The following is a 25,706-nucleotide window of genomic DNA, read 5'->3' on the forward strand; positions in this document are numbered from 1 at the left end:
ATCACTGACACCTCTGAACATTCTGGCTCTGAGCTATACATCCCCAGGATAAGTATAACATCTCTGGCACCTCTGCGCATAATGGCTCTGTAGCTGTACATCCCAGGATAAGTATAACATCTCTGACACCTTTGCACATCCTGGCTCTGTAGGCGTACATCCCCAGGATAAGTATAATACCTCTGACTCATCTGTACATCATGGATCTGTAGTTGTACATCCCAGGATAAGTATAACATCTCTGACACCTCTGAACATGCTGGCTCTGTAGGCGTACATCCCCAGGATAAGTATAATACCTCTGACTCATCTGTACATCATGGATCTGTAGTTGTACACCTCTAGGATAAGTATAACTTCTCTGACACCTCTGAACATGCTGGCTCTGTAGCTGTACATCCCCAGGATAAGTATAACATCTCTGACACCTCTGAATATGCTGGCCCTGTAGCTGTACATCCCTTGGATAAGTATAACATCTCTGATACCTCTGAACTTGCTGGCTCTGTAGCTGTACATCCCAGAATTAGTATAACATCTCTGACACCTCTGAACATGCTGGTTCTGTAGCTGTGCATCCCCAGGATAAGTATAATATCTCTGACACCTCTGCACATCCTGGCTCTGTAGGGGTACATCCCAGAATTAGTATAACATCTCTGACACCTCTGGACATCCTGGGTCTGTAGGTGTACATCTCTAGGATAAGTATAATATCTCTGACACCTCTGCACATCCTGGCTCTGTAGGGGTACATCCCAGAATTAGTATAACATCTCTGACACCTCTGGACATCCTGGCTCTGTAGGTGTACATCTCTAGGATAAGTATAACACCTATGACACCTATGCACATCCCGGCTCTGTAGCTGTACATCCCCATGATAAGTATAACATCTCTGACACCTCTGCACATGCTGGTTCTGTAGCTGTGCATCCCCAGGATAAGTATAATATCTCTGACACCTCTGCACATCCTGGCTCTGTAGGGGTACATCCCAGAATTAGTATAACATCTCTGACACCTCTGCACATCCTGGCTCTGTAGGGGTACATCCCAGAATTAGTATAACATTTCTGACACCTCTGAACATCCTGGCTTTGTAGCTGTACATCCCCAGGATTAGTATAACATCTATGACAACTCTGCACATCATGGATCTGTAGGTGTACATCACCAGGATAAGTATAACATCTCTGACACCTCTGAGCATTTTTGCTCTGTAGCTGTACATCCCCAGGATTAGTATAACATCTATGACAAATCTGCACATCCTGGCTCTGTAGGTGTACATTCCCAGGATAAGTATAACATCTCTGACACCTCTGCACATCCTGGCTCTGTAGGTGTACATCTCCAGGATAAGTATAACATCTCTGACACCTCTGCACATCCTGGCTCTGTAGGTGTACATCCCCAGGATAAGTATAACATCTCTGACACCTCTGCACATCCTGGCTCTGTAACTGTACATCCTCAGGATAAGTATAACATCTCTGACACCTCTGCACATCCTGGCTCTGTAGGTGTACATCCCAGGATAAGTATAACATCTCTGACACCTCTGAACATGCTGGCTCTGTAGCTGTACATCCCAAGGATAAGTATAACATCTCTGACACCTCTGCCCATCCTGGCTCTGTAGCTGTACATCCCCAAGATAAGTATAACATCTCTGACACCGCTGCACATCCTGGCTCGGTAGCTGTACATCCACAGGATAAGTTTAACATCTCTGACACCTCTGCACATGCTGGCTCTGTAGCTGTACATCCCCAGGATAAGTATAACATCTCTGACACCTCTGAACATGCTGGATCTGCAGGTGTACATCCCCAGGAAAAGTATAACATCTCTGACACGTCTGCACATCCTGGCTCTGTAGGTGTACATCTCCAGGATAGGTATAACATCTCTGACACCTCTACACATGCTGGATCTGCAACTGTACATCCCCAGGATAAGTATAACATTTCTGACAGCTCTGCACATCCTGGCTCTGAAGGTGTACATCTCCAGGATACGTGCAAAATCTCTGACACCTTTGCACATCCTGGTTGTGTAGGTGTACATCCCCAGGATAAGTATAACATCACTGACACCTCTGAACATTCTGGCTCTGAGCTGTACATCCCCAGGATAAGTATAACATCTCTGACACCTCTGAACATCCTGGCTCTGTAGATGGACATCTCTAGGATAAGTATAACATCTCTGACACCTCTGCACATCCTGGCTCTGTAGCTGTACATCTCCAGGATAAGTATAACATCCCTGACACCTTTAAACATGCTGGCTCTGTAGGTGTACAGCCCAAGGATAAGTATAACATCTCTGACACCGCTGCACATCCTGGCTCTGTAGGTGTACATCTCCAGGATAAGTATAACTTCTCTGACACCTCTGCACATCCTGGCTCTGTAGCTGTACATCTTCAGGATAAGTATAACACCTCTGACATCTCTGCACATCCTGGCTCTGTAGCTGTACATCCCCATGATAAGTATAACATCTCTGACACCTCTGCACATCCTGGCTCTGTAGGTGTACATCTCCAGGATAAGTATAACATCTCTGACACCTCTGCACATCCTGGCTCTGCAGCTGTACATCCCCAGGATAAGTATAACATCTCTGACACCTCTGAACATGCTGGATCTGTAGGTGTACATCCCCAGGATAAGTATAACATCTCTGACACCTCTGCACATCCTGGCTCTGTAGGTGTACATCCCCAGGATAAGTATAACATCTCTGACACCTCTGCACATCCTGGCTCTGTAGCTGTACATCCCCAGGATAAGTATAACATCTCTGACACCTCTGCACATCCTGGCTCTGTAGGTGTACATCTCCAGGATAAGTATAACATCTCTGACACCTCTGCACATCCTGGCTCTGTAGCTGTACATCCCCAGGATAAGTATAACATCTCTGACACCTCTGAACATGCTGGCTCTGTAGGTGTACATCCCCAGGATAAGTATAACATCTCTGACACCTCTGCACATCCTGGCTCTGTAGGTGTACATCTCCAGGATAAGTATAACATCTCTGACACCTCTGCACATCCTGGCTCTGTAGGTGTACATCTCCAGGATAAGTATAACATCTCTGACACCTCTGCACATCCTGGCTCTGTAGGTGTACATCTCCAGGATAAGTATAACATCTCTGACACCTCTGCACATCCTGGCTCTTTAGCTGTACATCCCCAGGATAAGTATAACATCTCTGACACCTCTGCACATCCAAGCTCTGTAGGTGTACATCCCCAGGATAAGTATAACATTTCTGACAGCTTTGCACATCCTGGTTGTGTAGGCGTACATCCCCAGGATAAGTATAACATCACTGACACCTCTGAACATCCTGGCTCTGTAGCTGTAAATCTCCAGGATATGCATAACATCTCTGACACCTCTGAACATGCTGGCTCTGTAGGTGTGCATCCCCAGGATAAGTATAATATCTCTGACACCTCTGCACATCCTGGCTCTGTAGGGGTACATCCCAGAATTAGTATAACATCTCTGACACCTCTGGACATCCTGGCTCTGTAGGTGTACATCCCAGAATTAGTATAACATTTCTGACACCTCTGAACATCCTGGCTCTGTAGGGGTACATCCCAGAATTAGTATAACATCTCTGACACCTCTGGACATCCTGGCTCTGTAGGTGTACATCTCTAGGATAAGTATAACACCTATGACACCTCTGCACATCCTGGCTCTGTAGGGGTACATCCCAGAATTAGTATAACATCTCTGACACCTCTGGACATCCTGGGTCTGTAGGTGTACATCTCTAGGATAAGTACAACACATCTGACACCTCTGCACATCCTGGCTCTGTAGTGTACATCCCAGGATAAGTATAACATCTCTGACACCTCTGAACATCCTGGCTCTGTAGCTGTACATCCCAGGATAAGTATAACATCTCTGACACCTCTGCACATCCTGGCTCTGTAGGTGTACATCCAGGATAAGTATAATATCTCTGACACCTCTGCACATCCTGGCTCTGTAGGGGTACATCCCAGAATTAGTATAACATTTCTGACACCTCTGAACATCCTGGCTTTGTAGGTGTACATCTCTAGGATAAGTATAACACCTCTGACACCACTGCACATCCCGGCTCTGTAGCTGTACATCTCCAGGATAAGTATAACACCTATGACACCTATGCACATCCCGGCTCTGTAGCTGTACATCCCCATGATAAGTATAACATCTCTGACACCTCTGCACATCACTGTCCTGTAGGTGTACATCCCAGAATTAGTATAACATCTCTGACACCTCTGCACATCCTGGCTTGGTAGGTGTACATCTCCAGGATAAGTACAACACCTCTGACACCTCTGCACATCCTGGCTCTGTAGCTGTACATCCCAGGATATGTATAACATCTCTGAGACCTCTGAACATGGTGGATCTGTAGTTGTACATCCGCAGGATATGGATAACATCTCTGACACCTCTGTACATCCTAGCTCTGTAGGTGTACATCCTATGGATAAGTATAACATCTCTGACACCTTTGCACATCCTGGCTCTGTAGGCGTACATCCCCAGGATAAGTATAACATCACTGACACCTCTGAACATTCTGGCTCTGAGCTGTACATCCCCAGGATAAGTATAACATCTCTGGCACCTCTGCACATCCTGGCTCTGTATGTGTACATCCCCAGGATAAGTATAACATCTCTGACACCTCTGAACATTCTGGCTCTGTAGATGGACATCTCTAGGATAAGTATAACATCCCTGACACCTTTGAACATTCTGTCTCTGTAGGTGTACATCTCTAGGATAAGAATAACATCTCTGACACCTCTGCACATCCTGGCTCTGTATGTGTACATCCCCAGGAAAAGTATAACATCTCTGACACCTCTGCACATCCTGGCTCTGTAGGTGTACATCCCAGGATAAGTATAACATCTCTGACACCTCTGCACATCCTGGCTCTGTAGTGTACATCCAGTATAAGTATAACATCTCTGACACCGCTGCACATCCTGGCTCTGTAGGTGTACATCTCCAGGATAAGTATAACATCTCTGACACCTCAGCACATCCTGGCTTGGTAGATGTACATCTCCAGGATAAGTATAACTTCTCTGACACCTCTGCACATCCTGGCTCTGTAGCTGTACATCTTCAGGATAAGTATAACACCTCTGACATCTCTGCACATCCTGGCTCTGTAGGTGTACATCCCCAGGATAAGTATAATATCTCTGACACCTCTGAACATGCTGGATCTGTAGGTGTACATCCCCAGGAAAAGTATAACATTTCTGACAGCTCTGCACATCCTGGCTCTGAAGGTGTACATCCCCAGGATAAGTATAACATCACTGACACCTCTGAACATTCTGGCTCTGAGCTGTACATCCCCAGGATAAGTATAACATCTCTGGCACCTCTGCACATCCTGGCTCTGTATGTGTACATCCCCAGGAAAAGTATAACATCTCTGACACCTCTGAACAGGCTGGCTATGTAGGTGTACATCCCCAAGATAAGTAAAACATCTCTGACACCTCTGCACATCCTGGCTCTGTAGGTGTATATCTCCAGGATAAGTATGGCATCTCTGACACCTCTGAACATCCTGGCTCTATAGGTGTACATCTCCAGGATAAGTATAGCATCTCTGACACCTCTGCACATCCTGGCTCTATAGCTGTACATCTCCAGGATAAGTATAACATCTCTGACCCCTCTGCACATCCTGGCTTTGTAACTGCACATCCCCAGGATAAGTATAACATCTCTGACACCTCTGCACATCCTGGCTCTGTAGGTGTACATTCCCAGGACAGGTATAACATCTCTGACACCTCTGCACATCCTGGATCTGTATCTGTACATCCCCAGGATAGGTACAAAATCTCTGACACCTCTGAACATGCTGGCTCTGTAGCTGTACATCCCCTAAGAATAACATCTCTGACACCTCTGCACATCCTGGCTCTGTAGGTGTACATCCCCAGGATAAGTATAACATCTCTTGACACCTCTGAACATGCTTGCTCTGTAGCTGTACATCCCCAGGATAAGTATAACATCTCTGACACCTCTGCACATCCTGGCTGTGTAGGTGTACATTCCCAGGACAGGTATAACATCTCTGACACCTCTGCACATCCTGGCTCTGTATCTGTACATCCCCAGGATAGGTGCAAAATCTCTGACACCTCTGACCATGCTGGCTCTGTAGCTGTACACCCCGAAAGTATAACATCTCTGACACCTCTGAACATGCTGTCTCTGTAGGGGTACATCCCCAGGATAAGTAAAACATCTCTGACACCTCTGCACATCCTGGCTCTATAGTTGTACATCTCCAGGATATGTATAACACCTCTGACACCTCTGCACATCCTAACTCTGTAGCTGCACACCCCCAGAATAAGTATAACATTTCTGACACCTCTGAACATGCTGGCTCTGTAGGTGTACATCTCCAGGATAAGTATAACATCTCTGACACCTCTGAACATGCTGGCTCTGTAGGTGTACATCCGCAGGATAGGTATAACATCTCTGACACCTCTAAACATGCTGGCTCTGAAGGTGTACATCTCCAGGATAAGTATAAACTCTTGACACCTCTGCACATCCTGGCACTGCAGGTGTACATCCCCAGGATAAGTATAACATCTCTGACACATCTGCGCTTCCACGATTTGTATGTGTAAATCCCCAGGGTAAGTATAACATCTCTGACACCTCTTAGCATGCTGGTTCTGTAGGTGTACATCTCTAGGATAAGTATAACATCGCTGACACCTCTGCACTTCATGGGTCTGTAGATGTACATCTCTAGGAAAAGGATAGGATCTCTGTCACCTCTGCACATCCTGGCTCTGTAACTGTACATCCCCAGGACAGGAACAAAATCTCTGACACCTCTGAACATGCTGGCTCTGTAGTTGTACATCCCCAGGATAAGTGTAACATCTCTGACACCTCTGAACATGCTGGTGGTGTATGTGTACATCCCTAGAATAAGTATAACATCTCTGACACCTCTGAACATGCTGGCTGTGTAGGTATACATCCCCAGGATAAGTATAACATCTCTGACATGTCTGAACATGCTGGCTCTGTAGGTGTACATCCCCAGGATATGTATAACATCTCTGACACCTCCGCACATGCTGGCTTTGTAGATGTACATCCCCAGGATAAGTATAACATCTCTGACACCTCTGCACATGGTGGCTCTGTAGTTCTACATCCCCAGGATAAGTATAACATCTCTGACACCTCTGCACATCCTGGCTCTGCAAGTGTACATCCCCATAATAAGTATAACATCTCTGACACCTCTGAACATGCTGGCTCCGTAGGTGTAAATCTCTAGGATAAGTATAACATCTCTGCCACCTCTGCACATCATGGATCTGTAGTTGTACATCTCTAGTAACAAGTATAGGATCTCTCTCACCTCTGCACATCCTGGCCCTGTCGGTGTACTTCCCTAGGATAAGTATAACATCTCTGGCACCTCTGCACATCCTGGCTCAGTAGGTGTACATTACCAGGATAGGTATAACATATCTGAACCCTCTGCACATCCTGGCTCTGTAACTGTACATACTCAGGATAAGTACAACATCTCTGACACCTCTGAACATGCTGGCTCTGTAGCTGTACATCCCTAGAATAAGTATAACATCTCTGACACCTCTAAATATGCTGGCTCTGTAGGTGTACACCTGCAGGATAAGTATAATATCTCTGACACCTCTGCTCATCCTGGCTCTGTATGTGTACACCTCCAGGATAAGTATAGCATCTCTGACACCTCTGCACATCCTGACTCTGTAGCTGTACATCCCCAGGATAAGTATAACATCTCTGACACCTCTGCACATCCTGGCTCTGTAACTGTACATCCCCAGGATAAGTATAATACCTCTGACACATCTGCACATCCTGGCTCTGAAGAGGGACATCTCCAGGATAAGTTTAACATCTCCGACACCTCTGCACATGCTGGCTCTATAGCTGTACATCGACAGGATAAGTATAACATCTCTGACACCTTTGAACATGCTGAATCTGTAGGTGTACATCCCCAGGAACAGTATAACATTTCTGACACCTCTGCACATCCTGGCTCTGTAGGTGTACATCTCTAGGATAAGAGCAACATCTCTGACACCTCTGCACATCCTAGTTGTGTAGGTGGACATTCCCAGGATAAGTATAACATTACTCACACCTCTGGACATGCTGGCTCTGTAGCTGTACATCCACAGGATAAGTATAACATCTCTGACACCTCTGCACATCCTGGCTCTGTAGGTGTACATCCCCAGGATAAGTATAACATCTCTGACACCTCTGAACTCATTGACGCTGTAGATGGACATCTCCAGGATAAGTATAACATCTCTGAAACCTTTGATCATGCTGGCTCTGGAGGTGTACAGCCCCAGGAGAAGTATAACATCTCTGACACCTCTGCACAACCTGGCTCTGTAGGTGAACATCTGGAGGATAAATATATCATCTCTGACACCTCTATACATGCTTGCTTTGTAGGAGTACATCCCAAGGATAAGTATAGCATCTCTGACACCTCTGTACATCCTGGCTCTGCAGCTGTACATCCGCAGGATAAGTATAACATGTCTGACACCTCTGCACATCCACGATCTGTAGGTGTACATCCCCAGGATAGGTATAACATCTCTGACACCTCTGAACATGCTAGCTGTGTAGCTGTACATCCCCAGGGTAAGTATATCATCTCTGACAACTCTTCACATCCTGGCTCTGTAGGTGTACATCCCCAGGATAGGTCTAACATCTCAGACACCTCTGCATATACTAGCTCTGTAGCTGTACATTCCCAGGATAAGTACGACATCTGTGACACCTCTGAATATGCTGGCTCTGTAACTGTACATCCCCAGGATAAGTATAACATCTCTGACACCTTTGCACATCCTGGCTGTGTAACTGTAAATCCCCCAGGATAAATATGACATCTATGACACCTCTGAATATGTTGGCTATGTAGGTGTACATCCCCAGGATAAGTATTACATGTCTGACACCTCTGCACATCCTGGCTCTGTAGGTGTACATCTCCAGAATAAGTATAACATCTCTGACACCTCTGCTCATCCTGGCTCTGCAGCTGTATATCCCCGGGATAAGTGTAACATCTCTGACACCTCTGAACATGCTGGATCTGTAGGTGTACATCCCCAGGATAAGTATAACGTCTGTGACACCTCTGAACATGCTGGCTCTGTAGCTGTACATCCCCAGGATAAGTATAACACTTGTGACACCTTTGAACATGCTGGCTCTGTAGGAGCACAATTTCAGGATAAGTATAACATCTCTGACATGTCTGAAGATGTTGGCTCTGTAGGTGTACATCCCCAGGAAAAGTAAAACATCTCTGACACCTCTGCACATGCTGACCCTGTAACTGCACATCCCCATGATAAGTATAATCTCTGACACCACGGCACATCCTGGCTCTGTAGTTGTATATCCCTAGTATAAGTATAACATCTCTAACACCTCTGCACATCCCAGCTCTAAAGCTGTATATCCCCCAGGATAAGTATAACATCTCTGACACCTCTGCACATCCTGGCTCTGTAGCTGTACATCCCCAGAATAAGTATAAAATCTCTGACATCTCTGCACATCCTGGCTCTGTAGCTGTACATCCCCAGGATAAGTAATAAATCTCGATGACACCTCTGCACATCCTAGTTCTGTAGGTATGCATCCCCAGGATAAGTATAACATCTCTGACACCTCTGAACATGCCGGCTCTGTAGTTGTACATCCCATAGATAAGTATAACATCTCTGACACCTCTGCACATCCTGGCTCTGTAGTTGTACATCTCCAGGATATGTATAACATCTCTGACACCTCTGCACATTCTGGCTCTGTAGCTGTACATCCCCAGGATAAGTATAACACCTCTGACACCTCTGCACATCCTGGATCTGTAGCTGTACATCCCCAGGATAGGTATAACATCTCTGACACCTCTGCTCATCCTGGCTCTGTAGGTGTACGTCTCCAGGAAAAGTATAACATGTCTGACACCTCTGCACATGCTGGCTCTGTAGGTGTATATCCCCAGAATAAGTATAACATTTCTAACACCTCTGAACATGCTGGCTCTGTAGGTGTACAGCCCCAGTAGAAGTATAACACCTCTGACAACTCTGCACAACCTGGGTCTGTAGGTGAACATCTCCAGGATAAGTATAACATCTCTGACACCTCTACACATCCTGGATCTGTAGGTGTGCATCCGGATGATAAATGTATAATCTCTGACACCTCTAAACATGCTTGCTTTATAGGTGTACATCCCAAGGATAAGTATAACATCTCTGACACCTCCGCACATCCTGGCTGTGCAGCTGTACATCCCCAGGATAAGTATAACATCTCTGTCACCTCTGCACATCCATGATCTGTAGGTGTACATCCCCAGGATAGGTATAACGTCTCTGACACCTCTGAACATGCTGGCTGTGTAGCTGTACATCCCCAGGGTAAGTATAACATCTCTGACAACTCTGCACATCCTGCCTCTGTAGGTGTACATCCCCGGGATAGGTCTAACATCTCAGACATCTCTGCACATCCTAGCTCTGTAGCTGTACATTCCCAGGATAAGTCCGACATCTGTGACACCTCTGAATATGCTGGCTCTGTAGGTGTACATCCCCAGGATAAGTATAACATCTCTGACACCTCTGCACATCCTGGTTCTGTAGGTGTACATCTCCAGAATAAGTATAACATCTCTGACACCTCTGCTCATCCTGGCTCTGAGGATGGACATCTCCAGGATATGTTTAACATCTCTGACACCTCTGCACATCCTGGCTCTGCAGCTGTATATCCCCAGGATAAGTGTAACATCTCTGACACCTCTGAACATGCTGGATCTGTAGGTGTACATCCCCAGGATAAGTATAATGTATGTTACACCTCTGAACATGCTGGCTCTGTAGCTGTACATCCCCAGGATAAGTATAACACTTGTGACACCTTTGAACATGCTGGCTCTGTAGGAGTACAACCTCAGGATAAGTATAACATCTCTGACATGTCTGAAGATGTTGGCTCTGTAGGTGTACATCCCCAGGAAAAGTAAAACATCTCTGACATCTCTGCACATGCTGACTCTGTAACTGCACATCCCCATGATAAGTATAATCTCTGACACCACTGCACATACTGGCTCAGTAGTTGTACATCCCCAGTATAGGTATAACATCTCTAACACCTCTGCACATCCCAGCTCTGTAGCTGTATATCCCCCAGGATATGTATAACATCTCTGACACCTCTGCACACCCTGGATCTGTAGCTGTACATCCCCAGGATAAGTATAAAATCTGTGACACCTATGAACATGCTGGCTCTGTAGGTGTACATTTGCAGGAAAAGTATAACATCTCTGACACCTCTGCACATCCTTGTTCTGTAGGTGTACATCCCCAGGATAAGTATAACATCTCTGACACCTTTGCACATCCTGGCTCTGTAGTTGTACATCCCCAAGATAAGTATAACATCTCTGACACCTTTGCACATCCTGGCTCTGTAGGTGTACATTTCCAGGATATGTATAACATCTCTGACACCTCTGAACATTCTTGCTCTGTAGGTGTACATCCCTATGATAAGTATAACATCTCTCACACCTCTGCACATCCTTGCTCTATAGGTGAACATCCCCAGGATATGTATAACATCTCTGATAACTCTGCACATCCTGGCTCTGTAACTCTACCTCCTCAGAATATGTATAACATCTCTGACACCTCTGAACATGCTAGCTCTGTAGCTGTAAACTCCAGAATACGTATATCATCTATGACCCTTCTGCACATCCTGACTCTGTAGGTGTAAATCCCCAGGATAAGTATGACATCTCTGACACCTCTGCACATCCTGGATCTGTAGCTGTACATTCCTAGGATACGTATAAAATCTCTGACACCTCTGCACGAGCTGGTTCTATAGCTGTATATCCCGAGAATAAGTCTAACATCTCTGACACCTTTGAACATGCTGGCTCTATAGGTGTACATCCCTAGAATAAGTATAACATCTCTGACACCTCTGCACATCCTGGCTCTGTATCTGTACATCCCCAGGATAAGTATAAGATCTATGACACCTCTGCACATCCTGGCTCTGTAGGTGTACATCCCCAGGATATGTATAACATCTCTGACACCTCTGCACATCCTTGCTCTGTAGGTGAACATCCCCAGGTTACGTATAACATCTCTGATACCTCTGCACATCCTGGCTCTGTAACTCTACATCCCCAGAATAAGTATAACATCTCTGACACCTCTGAACATGCTAGCTCTGTAGCTGTACACTCCAGAATATGTATATCATCTATGACACCTCTGCACATCATGGCTTTGTAGCTGTACATCCCCAGGATAAGTATAACATCTCTGACACCTCTGAACATGCTGGCTCTGTATCTGTACATCCCCAGGATAAGTATAATATCTCTGACACCTCTGAACATGCTGGCTCTGTAGCTGTACATCCCCAGGATACGTATAACATCTCTGACACCTCTGCACATCCTGGCTCTGTAGGTGTACATCCCCAGGATAAGTATGACACCTCTGCACATCCTGGCTCTGTAGGTGTACATCCACTGGATAAATATAGGATCTCTGACACCTCTGCACATCCTGGCTCTGTAGCTGTACATCCCCAGGATGAGTATAACATCTCTGACACCTCTGCACATCCTGGCTCTGTAGGTGTACATCCCCATGATAAGTATAACATCTCTGACACCTCTGCACATAATGGCTGTGTATCTCTACATCCCCAGAATAAGTATAACTTCTATTACACCTCTGCACATCCTGACTCTGTAGGTGTATATCCCCATGATAAGTATAACATCTATGACACCTCTGCACATCCTGTCTCTTTAAGTGTACATCCCCAGGATAGGTATAACATCTCTGACACCTTTGCACATCCTGGCTCTGTAGCTGTACATCCCCAGGATAAGTATAACATCTCTGACACCTCTACATACCCTGCATCTGTAACTGTACATCTCCAGGATAAATATAACATCTCTGACACCTCTGTACTCCCTGGCTCCATAGCTGTACATCCCCTGGATTTGTATAGGATCTCTGACACCTCTAAACATGCTGGCTCTCTAGCTGTACATCTCCAGGATATATATAACATCTCTGACACATATGCACATCTTGTCTCTGTAGCTGTACATCTCCATGGTAAGTGTAACATCTCTGACACCAGGATAAGTATAACATCTCTGACATGTCTGCACATCCTGGCTCTGTAGGTGTACATCCCAAGGATAAGTATAACATCTCTGACAAGTCTGAACATGCTGGCTCTGTAGCTGCACATCCCCATGATAAGTATAATATCTCTGACACATCTGAACATCCTGGCTCTGTAGGTGTACATCCCTAGGATATGTATACGATCTCTGACACCTCTGCAACTCCTGGCTCTGTAGCTGTACATCCACAGGATAAGTATATCATCTCTGACACATCTGCACATCCTGGCTCTGTGGCTGTACATCCCCAGGATAAGTATATCATCTGTGACACCTCTGCACATCCTGGCACTGTAGCTGTAAATCCCCAGGATAAGTATAAGATCTCTGACACCTCTGCACATCCTGCCTCATTAATTTTACATCCCCAGGATAAGTATAACATCTGTGACACCTCTGAACATGCTGGCTCTGTAGCTGTACATTCCCAGGATAAGTGTAACATCTCTGACACCTCTGAACATGCTGTCTCTGTAGGTGTACATCTTTAGGATAAGTATAATATCTCTGACACGTCTGCACTTCCTGGTTCTGTAGGCGTACATCCCCAGTATAAGTATAACATCTCTGACACCTCTGTACATCCTGGCTGTGTAGCTGTACATCCCCATGATCAGTATAACATCTTTGACACCTCTGAACATCCTGGCTCTGTAGCTGAACATCCCCAGGATACATATACCATCTCTGACACCTCTGCACATCATGGCTCTGTAGCTGTACATCCCCAGGATACATATGCCATCTCTGACATCTCTGCACATCCTGGCAGTGTAGGTGTACATCCCTGGGATAAGTATAACTTCTCTGACACCTCTGCACATCTTGGCTTTGTAGCTGTACATGTCCAGGGTAAGTGTAACGTCTTGACACCAGGATAAGTATAACATCTCTGACACCTCTGAACATGCTTGCCTTGTAGCTGTACATCCCCTGGATAAATATAACATCTCTGACACCTCTGAACATACTGGCTCTGTAGTTGTACATCCAGAGGATAAGTATAACATCTCTGACATCTCTGCATATCCTGGCTCTGTTGCTGTACATCCCCAGGATAAGTATAACATCTCTGACACCTTTGAACATCCTGGCTCTGTAGGTGTACATCCCCAGGATACGTATAACATCTCTGACACCTCTGAACATGCTGGCTCTGTAGCTGTACATTCCCAGGATAAGTATAACATCTCTGACACATCTGCACATTCTGGCTCTGTAGCTGTACATCCCCAGGATAAGTATAACATCTCTGACACCTCTGCACATCCTGGCTCATTAGCTGTCTATCCCCAGGATAAGTATAACATCTCTGACACCTCTGAACATGCTGGCTCTGTAGCTGTACATCCCCAGGATAAGTATAACATCTCTGACACCTCTGCACATGCTGGCTCTGTAGCTGTACATCCCCACGATCAGTATAACATGTCTGACACCTCTGAACATGCTGGCTCTGTAGCTGTACATCCCCAGTATAAGTATAACATCTCTGATACCTCTGAACATGATGGCTCTGTAGCTCTACATCCCCATGATCAGTATAACATGTCTGACACCTCTGAACATGCTGGCTCTGTAGCTGTACATCCCCAGGATAAGTATAACATCTCTGACACCTCTGCACATCCTGGATCTGTAGGTGTACATCCCCAGGATAAGTATAACATGTCTGACACCTCTGCACATCCTGGCTCTGTAGTTTTACATCTCCAGGATAAGTATAAGCTCTCTGACACCTCTGCACATCCTGGCTCTTTAGGTGTACATCCCCAGGATAGATATAACATCTCTGACACCTCTGAACATCCTGGCTCTTTAGGTGTACATCCCCAGGATAAGTATAACATCTCTGACACCTCTGCACATCCTAACTCTGTAGGTGTACATCCCCAGGAAAAGTATAATATCTCTGACAGCTCTGCTCTCCTTTCTTCACTCTGTCTTCACCCACCCCCCTTTCTACCTTTTCATCTCTTAAATCTTTTACCACTCATTTCATTTTAAATGTCATAGTTAAATCAACATTTTTCTTTCCACTCTTTGTAAATAGCTCAGTATTCTGTATCGTGACATATATCCTACTGCAGACTTGTTTAACTATATCTGTATATCATGTAATTATTATAAGAAGCTTTGTGACTGTATGTATTGTTACTATGTTATCTACTTTGACATTGCAAAATTTATTTTAATTGTATTCTGCCTGATATTGTTGATATTGGTATAACTTAAAAATATTTTGTTTGTACTGCATGTACTGGACAGTTTCTCCCTGAGCCTCCACTGAAAAGGAGCCTTTATGCCCAGTTGGACTTCCCCAGTCAAAAAATGTAAAATAAAGAAATAAATAAACACACATATGTTCTAGTGAACAAGCAGTGTAATGTGCAATATATACATTAATTCCTAATGTGGGTAAATCTTCAGTAAACCTGCAAAGAGGAGAAGAGATTTGAAAAGGAGATAGTTTAGGTGATATGTCGTGTGCTGAAGCAGGAGAAGAGATGCTTTTTGAGTTGCGTTTTGAATTTTGAATACATTTTAATTTCCTTAATGTCGATGTGGAGGGCTTGCCAAACAGTAGGTGCCTGAGGGGAGACAGCATGTACAGTGCTGTCGCGTTTGTTTCTAAGGGTAATGAGAGTTGGCATGGCATGTGAGTGGTGTCTCAGTTTTTAGGTGTAGGTTATTTCTTGAAGTCTAGCTGCCACAGGAGTAAATTTGTGGAGTTGGAATAGTTGCCAGAGCTGGGATCCAAGTGGTAAGGTAGATCTTTGTTTAATGAGTAGCCACTTGGCTTTTTCTATGGTGATACAGTGATGCTGTCAAATAAGTGAGTTTATATTGATGCAGCAGATGCTGTTAGGGATTATCTGTAGTGAGGCATCTTGTTTTTTGGAGACAGAAGAAAAAATGGGGAGTCCATATTCAAGCTGAGAAAGGAGAACTCATTTACTGATGGCTGCTGTGGCTGGGTGGGATAGAAAACGGGAGATCTTTTTGGCCGAGAAGAGGTGGAGTTTATTTTGTCTCTCACTCTGACTCTGTGAGTTTAATGACTGATCAAGCCATAATCCCATGTATTTTAAGGTGGAGGTTATTTCCTATGGAATGGTTGTATAAGGCAAAGGTAGTTAAAGAGTCAACTGCTTGGATAATTTTCTGTGGAGTTCGGAAAAGCATAATCTTGGTCTTGGAGAAGTTGAGAAGTAGTTTATGGTTTATGTGCAATAGCTGTGGTTTATGTAAGTCAGATTGGAGTTTGCATTGAAAGTTGTTGTGAAATTGAACTGATCAGTAAATGACCACATCATCAGCACAGAGGATGAGTTCGAGATGTAGACATTACAAGGAAGTGTGTTAATGACTGTGGTGAAGAGGATGGGGGTAAGAATGGCTCCTTGTGATACACCTTTGGTAACATGCAGATTCTGATTGGGAGGATCCTATTTTACCTCTGAAGTGTCTGTCAGTGAGGAAATTTTTAAACAAGGGAGTGGTGCCTGGACTGATCCCAATTTCATATAGTTTGTTTTGGAGAAGATAGTGGTCAATAAGGTGAAATGCCTTCATCAGGTCTATAAAAGAACACCTGTCAGTGTTTTTCAGGATCTCATAGGTTAGGGACCTAAGTGCAGTCACCAGCGGAATCCCCCAGGTGTTCTGTGCTGTGATGTCTCCTATTTGGCATCTACCTTTCTGAAGTGAAAGCAAATAATAAAAGGCTCTGGCTGACTAAGTTTGCAGATTATGCAAGCTGCAAGCTAGGAGCAGTCACTGAATCCCAAAATGACTATTCAATCCTGCAGGAAGCTTATGTTTCAAATAAATTACTGGTGCCAAAATCATGGAATAAAACTAAATGCCAAAAAATGCATTATTGTATCCTTTGGGAAGTCAAATACCCCAGGGGGAACTACTATAGGTTCATAGGCTGGTACTATACAAGCCTAGCCATAACAATTAACTGGCTATTTCTTCCCACACTATTTACTTCCACATCTACAATACACCCTTGAGGGTTGACACAATTGTTTAGGATTTGGAACTTATGTGGACAGTGACCTAACTTTTGACCAACATGAGATCATTGCTTTAACAAAGACCTCCTATATTGCATAGCTTATAAGCAAAGGGATTGCGTTTAGATCTAGAGATGTCATTGCCCCTCAGCACTTACTAGGCCAGTCATTGAACATAATACCCCACCTTATTAAAAGGATACAAGGCCTAAAGAAAATGTCCTACATGGACTGATTCCAAGTCCTGTACTACTAATGGACAGTCGGCTTCTAAATGCTTTATCTTAGGAATGGGTTCCCTCAAATTATCTATTTTCGTTGTAATGCTATTTAGATAGTTAGCCATGACATGTTCTGCTTTTATTACTGTTTTATTTTTATTATCTTTGTTTTGTGAGCTACAATTTTGTATGTTAGGAATTGACTGGAGCTTTTCTCCCCAGGCCTCTGTTGAAAATGGGTTCTGTTTCAGTCAGACTATCCTGGTAAAGAAATGTAAAATAAAATAAGTATAGGAGGCTGGAGAAATCAAACAAAGGACTAAAGGAAGCAGATCATTAGCAACTCATAGCCTTAATCCTTCAGTATAACTGTAAGAATAATTACAGAAAAGCAGGATGAGGCATGTACCAGATTCTGTTTGTTAATCAGACCTGATGAGCCTTAATCCTTCAGTATAACTGTAAGAATAACTATAGAAAAGCAGGATGAGGCATGTACCAGATTCTGTTTGTTAATCAGACCTGATGAGCCTTAATCCTTCAGCATAACTGTAAGAATAACTATAGAAAAGCAGGATGAGGCATGTACCAGATTCTGTTTGTTAATCAGACCTGATGAGCCTTAATCCTTCATCATAACTGTAAGAATAAGTATAGAAAAGCAGGATGAGGCATGTACCAGATTCTGTTTGTTAATCAGACCTGATGAGCCTTAATCCTTCAGCATAACTGTAAGAATAAGTATAGAAAAGCAGGATGAGGCATGTACCAGATTATGTTTGTTAATCAGACCTGATGAGCCTTAATCCTTCAGTATAACTGTAAGAATAATTACAGAAAAGCAGGATGAGGCATGTACCAGATTCTGTTTGTTAATCAGACCTGATGAGCCTTAATCCTTCAGCATAACTGTAAGAATAACTATAGAAAAGCAGGATGAGGCATGTACCAGATTATGTTTGTTAAGCAGACCTGATGAGCCTTAATCCTTCATCATAACTGTAAGAATAAGTATAGAAAAGCAGGATGAGGCATGTACCAGATTATGTTTGTTAAGCAGACCTGATGAGCCTTAATCCTTCATCATAACTGTAAGAATAAGTATAGAAAAGCAGGATGAGGCATGTACCAGATTCTGTTTGTTAATCAGACCTGATGAGCCTTAATCCTTCAGCATAACTGTAAGAATAATTACAGAAAAGCAGGATGAGGCATGTACCAGATTCTGTTTGTTAATCAGACCTGATGAGCCTTAATCCTTCAGCATAACTGTAAGAATAATTATAGAAAAGCAGGATGAGGCATGTACCAGATTCTGTTTGTTAAGCAGACCTGATGAGCCTTAATCCTTCAGCATAACTGTAAGAATAACTATAGAAAAGCAGGATGAGGCATGTACCAGATTCTGTTTGTTAATCAGACCTGATGAGCCTTAATCCTTCAGCATAACTGTAAGAATAATTATAGAAAAGCAGGATGAGGCATGTACCAGATTCTGTTTGTTAATCAGACCTGATGAGCCTTAATCCTTCAGCATAACTGTAAGAATAATTATAGAAAAGCAGGATGAAGCATGTACCAGATTCTGTTTGTTAAGCAGACCTGATGAACCTTAATCCTTCAGCATAACTGTAAGAATAATTATAGAAAAGCAGGATGAGGCATGTACCAGATTCTGTTTGTTAATCAGACCTGATGAGCCTTAATCCTTCAGCATAACTGTAAGAATAACTATAGAAAAGCAGGATGAGGCATGTACCAGATTCTGTTTGTTAAGCAGACCTGATGAGCCTTAATCCTTCATCATAACTGTAAGAATAACTATAGAAAAGCAGGATGAGGCATGTACCAGATTCTGTTTGTTAAGCAGACCTGATGAGCCTTAATCCTTCAGCATAACTGTAAGAATAACTATAGAAAAGCAGGATGAGGCATGTACCAGATTCTGTTTGTTAATCAGACCTGATGAGCCTTAATCCTTCAGCATAACTGTAAGAATAAGTATAGAAAAGCAGGATGAGGCATGTACCAGATTATGTTTGTTAATCAGACCTGGTGAGCCTTAATCCTTCATCATAACTGTAAGAATAATTATAGAAAAGCAGGATGAGGCATGTACCAGATTCTGTTTGTTAATCAGACCTGATGAGCCTTAATCCTTCATCATAACTGTAAGAATAACTATAGAAAAGCAGGATGAGGCATGTACCAGATTCTGTTTGTTAATCAGACCTGGTGAGCCTTAATCCTTCATCATAACTGTAAGAATAACTATAGAAAAGCAGGATGAGGCATGTACCAGATTCTGTTTGTTAATCAGACCTGATGAGATCTACCATGGTGCCTTTACTATCTGTAGATCTCAAATAGTGTGATACTAACAATTTTTCTGTTAAGGACTGTGTATAGTAAATGCATAAAAGGGAAAGGACTGCAGTAATATGTAAGCAATAGCAGAGTATTCTTGAGTCAAGAAAAAGGTATTTTCATATTTCTTGCTTATATTGTTTACAGATATGCATATTTCAAAACCCAGTATTAGATTTTGCATTTGCAGGGCACTGGAAGCTGAGCTGATCTTCTAATGGAAGCTAAAGTTTGACATGCCGCTATTAGTAGCAATAAAGTCCTTTCACATTTGCTCAGTTTTGTGGGAAATTGAGATTGGCACAAAACTGGGGAGTTCATACCAAATGGGGTCCTTTATATTACTGGATTCAGGACATTATACAGTTCTTTTCTAGTGGACATTCATGCATACCAGAATTACTAAACCCAGAGACATTACTAGAAGAACATAATCCTTTCTGGTTGGTTGTTCCTTGGCATATTGACTTCACCTACAAGTTAAAAGATAGTTGCATCTCAAACTCATAATTCCCCTGGTTATATCACCCCATGCCAGTGTTTCCACTCTTACCAATGTGTTTATTCTGCTTAGCATCTTTTGAACTTGCAGTCATTAGAAATGGTATCCTAAATGCCCCTTTCTTTTTTGACACTACATATAACTACAACATCTACACCCCTGCTACCTTAACTAAATGTTAACAATCACAACATGCTACCCTAACTAAATGTTAATCACAACATGCTACCTTAACTAAATGTTAATCACAACATGCTACCTTAACTAAATGTCAACAGTCACATCATGCTACCTTAACTAAATGTTAACAATCACAACAAGCTACCTTAACTAAATGTTAATCACAAAATACTACCTTAACTAAATGTTAAGAATCACAACATGCTACCTTAACTCAATATTAACAATATCAACATGCTGCCTTAAGGAAATGTTAACCATCATAACAAGGTACCTTAACTAAATGTTAACCATCACAACATGCTACCTTAACTAAATGTCAACATTCACAACATGCTACCTTAACTAAATGTTAACCATCACAACCTACTACCTTAACTAAATGTTAACAATCACAACATGCTACCTTAACTAAATCTCAGCATTCACAACATGCTACCTTAACTCAATGTTAACAATCACAACATGCTACTTTAACTAAATGTCAACATTCACAACATGCTACCTTAACTAAATGTTAACAAACACAACACGCTACCTTAACTAAATGTTAATCACAACATGCTACCTTAACTAAATGTTAATCACAACATGCTACCTTAACTAAATGTTAACAATCACAACATGCTACCTTAACTAAATATTAACCATCACAACATGCTACCTTAACTCAATGTTAACAATCACAACATGCTACCTTAAGTAAATGTTAACCATCATAACATGGTACCTTAACTAAATGTTAACCATCACAACATGCTACCTTAACTAAATGTTAATCACAAAATATTACCTTAACTAAATGTTAACCATCACAACATGCTACCTTAACTAAATGTCAATATTCACAACATACTGCCTTATCTAAATGTTAACCATCACAACATGCTACCTTAACTAAATGTTAATAATCACAACAACATATATCCTAAGTAACTATGTTTCAATAAATAAACTAACCGAGTCATTACTTGGTTCATTAACAATTTTCAGTGTCTATTTTATAATTTTGAATCCAGATTAATCTGTAGGTTACTGGCCAACTGTTATTGTAATCCAGATTTTCTCTCTTGCATTAGAAACTCTATTAAGTATTTTAATGTGTGGTTTTTATTTATTTTGTTAGACTGGATCTTTTCTTCCTAGGTTTCATGTCAGTAGGGCAGTCCTAGTACACAAACAAACAATCCTCATCCTCCCCATCATCCTGATCAACTGACATTGTTCCCATTTGTTTACATGGGGTTGGAGTGTTGTTTCAACTGTTGCCAGTTCTCTCTATTCAGAGCCAGTATCCTACCTTCTTCTAGGTTCACAGGATCACAAGTAAGAACTAGGTTAGCTGCCCTTGAGGGCCATTTCAAGCCTAGGCAGTTCCCTTTTTGTGCTTAGATTAACCTGTCCTGTTTGGTTAGAATTGGCCTTGCCCATCCCATAGTCACTATTTTTTATTACCCCATAAAGAGAATAACATGGGTTCTACCATAGATAATTTGTGGGTACCCATGTATGAGCTTAAGAATTTAGGACCCACCTTTGTCCATCAGTAGGGGGCAGTCCTGGGGTAAAATTTCTAGCTCCCATCAATAGATCCAAGTTGTGCTTGAATATGGACAGGGATGAACATGATTTTATGTGCATGGGGACTCTGTTTTAGAGCAGCAGTATCCCCTGTGAAAGATACCTGTCCATCCACACTGTTTTGCCAGTGTTGTAGAAGAGGTTTATATCATAGACTGAGAATTACTGATGTCATTTATCTTATTGAGATGCAGTAAATACATCAGTAATGGGTTGGAAGATACCTTGCATGCCAGACACAGGTCACATCTTAGCAGTCTGCAGGATACTGAGTATAGTGATAGTGTTTTGTGTCGGTCAATGTTGTTTAGGTTTTGTATCCTTTAGTAAGGTATCTCTGTGGGTGTTCCAGGTGTTGCATGTGTCTGGACAGATCTATGTCAAAGAGGGCATTGTATTCAACAACTGCCCTATTGATTACAGGGTAAACAGGGACAATGATATCCCTAGATCAAGATAAAATCCCTTTGTTTATAAGATGTGCGGAATAGAAGGACTTTCTTATAACAATGGACACATAATGGCCACTGTTCACATAAGTTCCCAACAACTGTGTCAACTCTTATGGGTAAGTTATTAATGTGGCAGTTCCCTGGGATAGATGACATCCTAAAGGATACAGTAATGCATTTTTTGGAATTTAGTTTCAGTGTATGATTTTGGTTTTGATTTCTTTGATAGTCACGTCTACCTGTATCAGGTGTTCTGTCATACAATCTGACCATTTCTTGTCAGGGTGACCCCATTTTCTCTAACCTTCTTCCTGTGTTTCTAAAATCTGCATTACCAACTTCTCTTCTGCTTTCCATCACAACTGACTGAACCTATACAATCAGTTGTCCTTCCCCTTCTTTGTGACTGCTGCTATGTTGGTTGCTGCTCTGATGTCCTCGTTTGTTCGCCTGTCTCGCAGCGTGCTTCCTACTACCCATCTAAGGCAACGTATCATTATTGCTTCAAGTTTTCATAGGTTCATAGCTTTATATGAGACTAATGACCACCAGGGTGTTTATACGCCTAGCTGTGCAACCCACCCAGTTTTGTCCAATAGTACCTTGGATGCCTATATGGTGGGGTATGTTAATAAGGAGGTAGCTAAGGCTTATATGGGAGGATATATTAGTAGGGGATTAATTACCTTAATGTCAACCTCTGCCTGTTAGAAACATGGAATCCAGACTAGGGGTGAATTTGTGAATTACCATCCAATGATCAAGGTTTTAACTGAAGAGTCAAGGATGAACTCTGCTTCACGTAGATGGGGAGGTTATTCCATAGAGCGGGGATGAACTCTGCTGCACTTAGATGGGGAGCTTATTCCACAGTGCAGGGATGAACACTGCTTCACTTAGATGGGGAGCTTATTCCATTTTGCGGGGATGAACTCTGCATTGCTTAGGTGGGGAGCTTATTCCATAGTGTGGGGATGAACTCTTCTTTACTTAGATGGGGAGCTTGTTCCATAGTGCGGGAATAAACTCTGCTTCACTTAGATGGGGAGCTTATTCCATAGTGCGGGCATGAACTCTGCCTCACTTAGATGGGGAGCTTATTCCATAGTGCAGGGATCCTTTGAGACACACGTCAGTCTCTGCAGCATGCTCTGTTTATAAAGTTCATGTCCTTGTATCTAGTGTTTCTGGTACTGTTTGTTTTGAAGTTTTTCAAGAGTTGTATCAGAGCTGGATGTGTGGATGCTCTATATGGCAGTTATAGCTCATCTCTCAGTAACCTGTTGAAGACTGAGTATAGAGGCAGGTGCTTAAGGCAATCTTGGTAGGACAGTGTATTCATATCCTGAATTCTCATAGGTAGGTTCAGAGGTATGTACTAGGCTATTGGCCCTAGGGCCTATATAAGCCTTACCAAAAAGTTATCCTGGCTTTCATCACCGAAAAGAATTATTTTCCTGTGCCCCTATCGATTTCCTATTTCCCATCCAATCATCAAGACTTTTTTGAAGAGTGCTAATGAGGGGCTTTTTTTTATATAGTTAGGTTGTTATTTCCTGAGTATGGGAAGTCTGTTGGACAGGAATCTATCCCTCCAGCAAGTTCTGTTTATTGTGGTGACATGGTTTAGGTCACTAGAGCGTGTAGCTCAGAGGGATTGTTTTTTTTTTAAGTGGAGCATGTCCAACAGCTCTGGGTTTGACATAGCTTTGTATGTTAGGCAGAGATCCCCTCTGAGTAGGCAATATGCGACGGAGTAAAGCTGGAGTTTTTTGAGTCGGTCTGCATAGAGCATCTGTTTGAGGCTGGTAATCCTCTTTGTGAGGTATTTCTGCGGCCTTTCCAGTTGTTGTAGATGTCTTATGAGGTACATACCAAAAGGGTCATTGTAATTCTATAATGGGTCTAATGAGTGACAAGTAGAGGGGAACAATGACCTTTTTTTTCCTGGATGAGAAACCTTTTATGATGAGGTGTGCCACATAGAAGGATTTCCTGACTACAGTGCCAATGTGATTATCAAAGGAGAGACTACTGTCCATCTGTGTCCCAAGGTCTCTTATCACACTTTCAGTGTTAAGTAGACTACTGCCTATGTGGTAGCTCATGGGTACAGAGTTTTCCCAAAGGGGATGTCAATGTACTTTTTGGCATTGAAAATTGAGGCCATGGCTTTGACACCAGGCATCTGTCTCAATGAGGCCCTTTTGTAGGATGTCCACATTGTTTGGAGTTTCGATTATGTCTCCTAGTTTGCAGTCATCTGCGAACTTCATTTGCCAAAGACCTTCTGTGTTAGCCTGTACTTCAGAAAAGTGGATACCAAATGGGAGAAGACCCAGGACTGAACGCTGTGGTACTCCACTTGTCACTGGTCTGAAGTCGGATTTGGAGTCTGCTACTTTCACAGTGTGGGTTCTGTCAGTGAGCCAGTTGGCAAACCATCTTCTGACATAGGGATTTATACCTAGTTTAGTGAGTTTATCTATAATTCCAGAGTGGGGGATGGTGTCAAAAGCCTTGATGAGATCTAGATAGGCTGTGTGAACCACCTTACCCTCGTCTACACCTTTGGTGACTGCTTCAAAGAAGTCTATCAGGTGTAGGAGACATGATCTGCCTTTCACAAACCCGAACTGGGTGGGGTCCAGAGTTTGGAGATTACCAGTGTATTTGTTTATAAGTTCCATGATGATACGTTCCATGGCCTTGCAGACCAGGCTCATTAGGCTAATGGGACAGTAGTTACCGGGGTCCGTGGTGGCTCCCCCTTTGTGGAGTGGGATAACCATTGCTGTGCACCATTCAGTGAGCACAAAGGCTTAGGTGAGGCTATGATTGAACATGTTGCTTAGGTGGTATGCCACTTCATTCTGTAGTTCATGTAGAATGCAGCCTGGGATGTTTTCAGGTCCCATGGATGCTGTGTTCTTGGCTTTTTCCTGGTGAGGAACCTTTGAAGTCATCCAACTGTTGCAAG

This window comes from Protopterus annectens, chromosome 15.part0 (genome assembly GCF_019279795.1).
Source record: "Protopterus annectens isolate FY-2018-M chromosome 15.part0, PAN1.0, whole genome shotgun sequence".
In the NCBI taxonomy this organism is placed as follows: Eukaryota; Metazoa; Chordata; order Ceratodontiformes; family Protopteridae; genus Protopterus; species Protopterus annectens.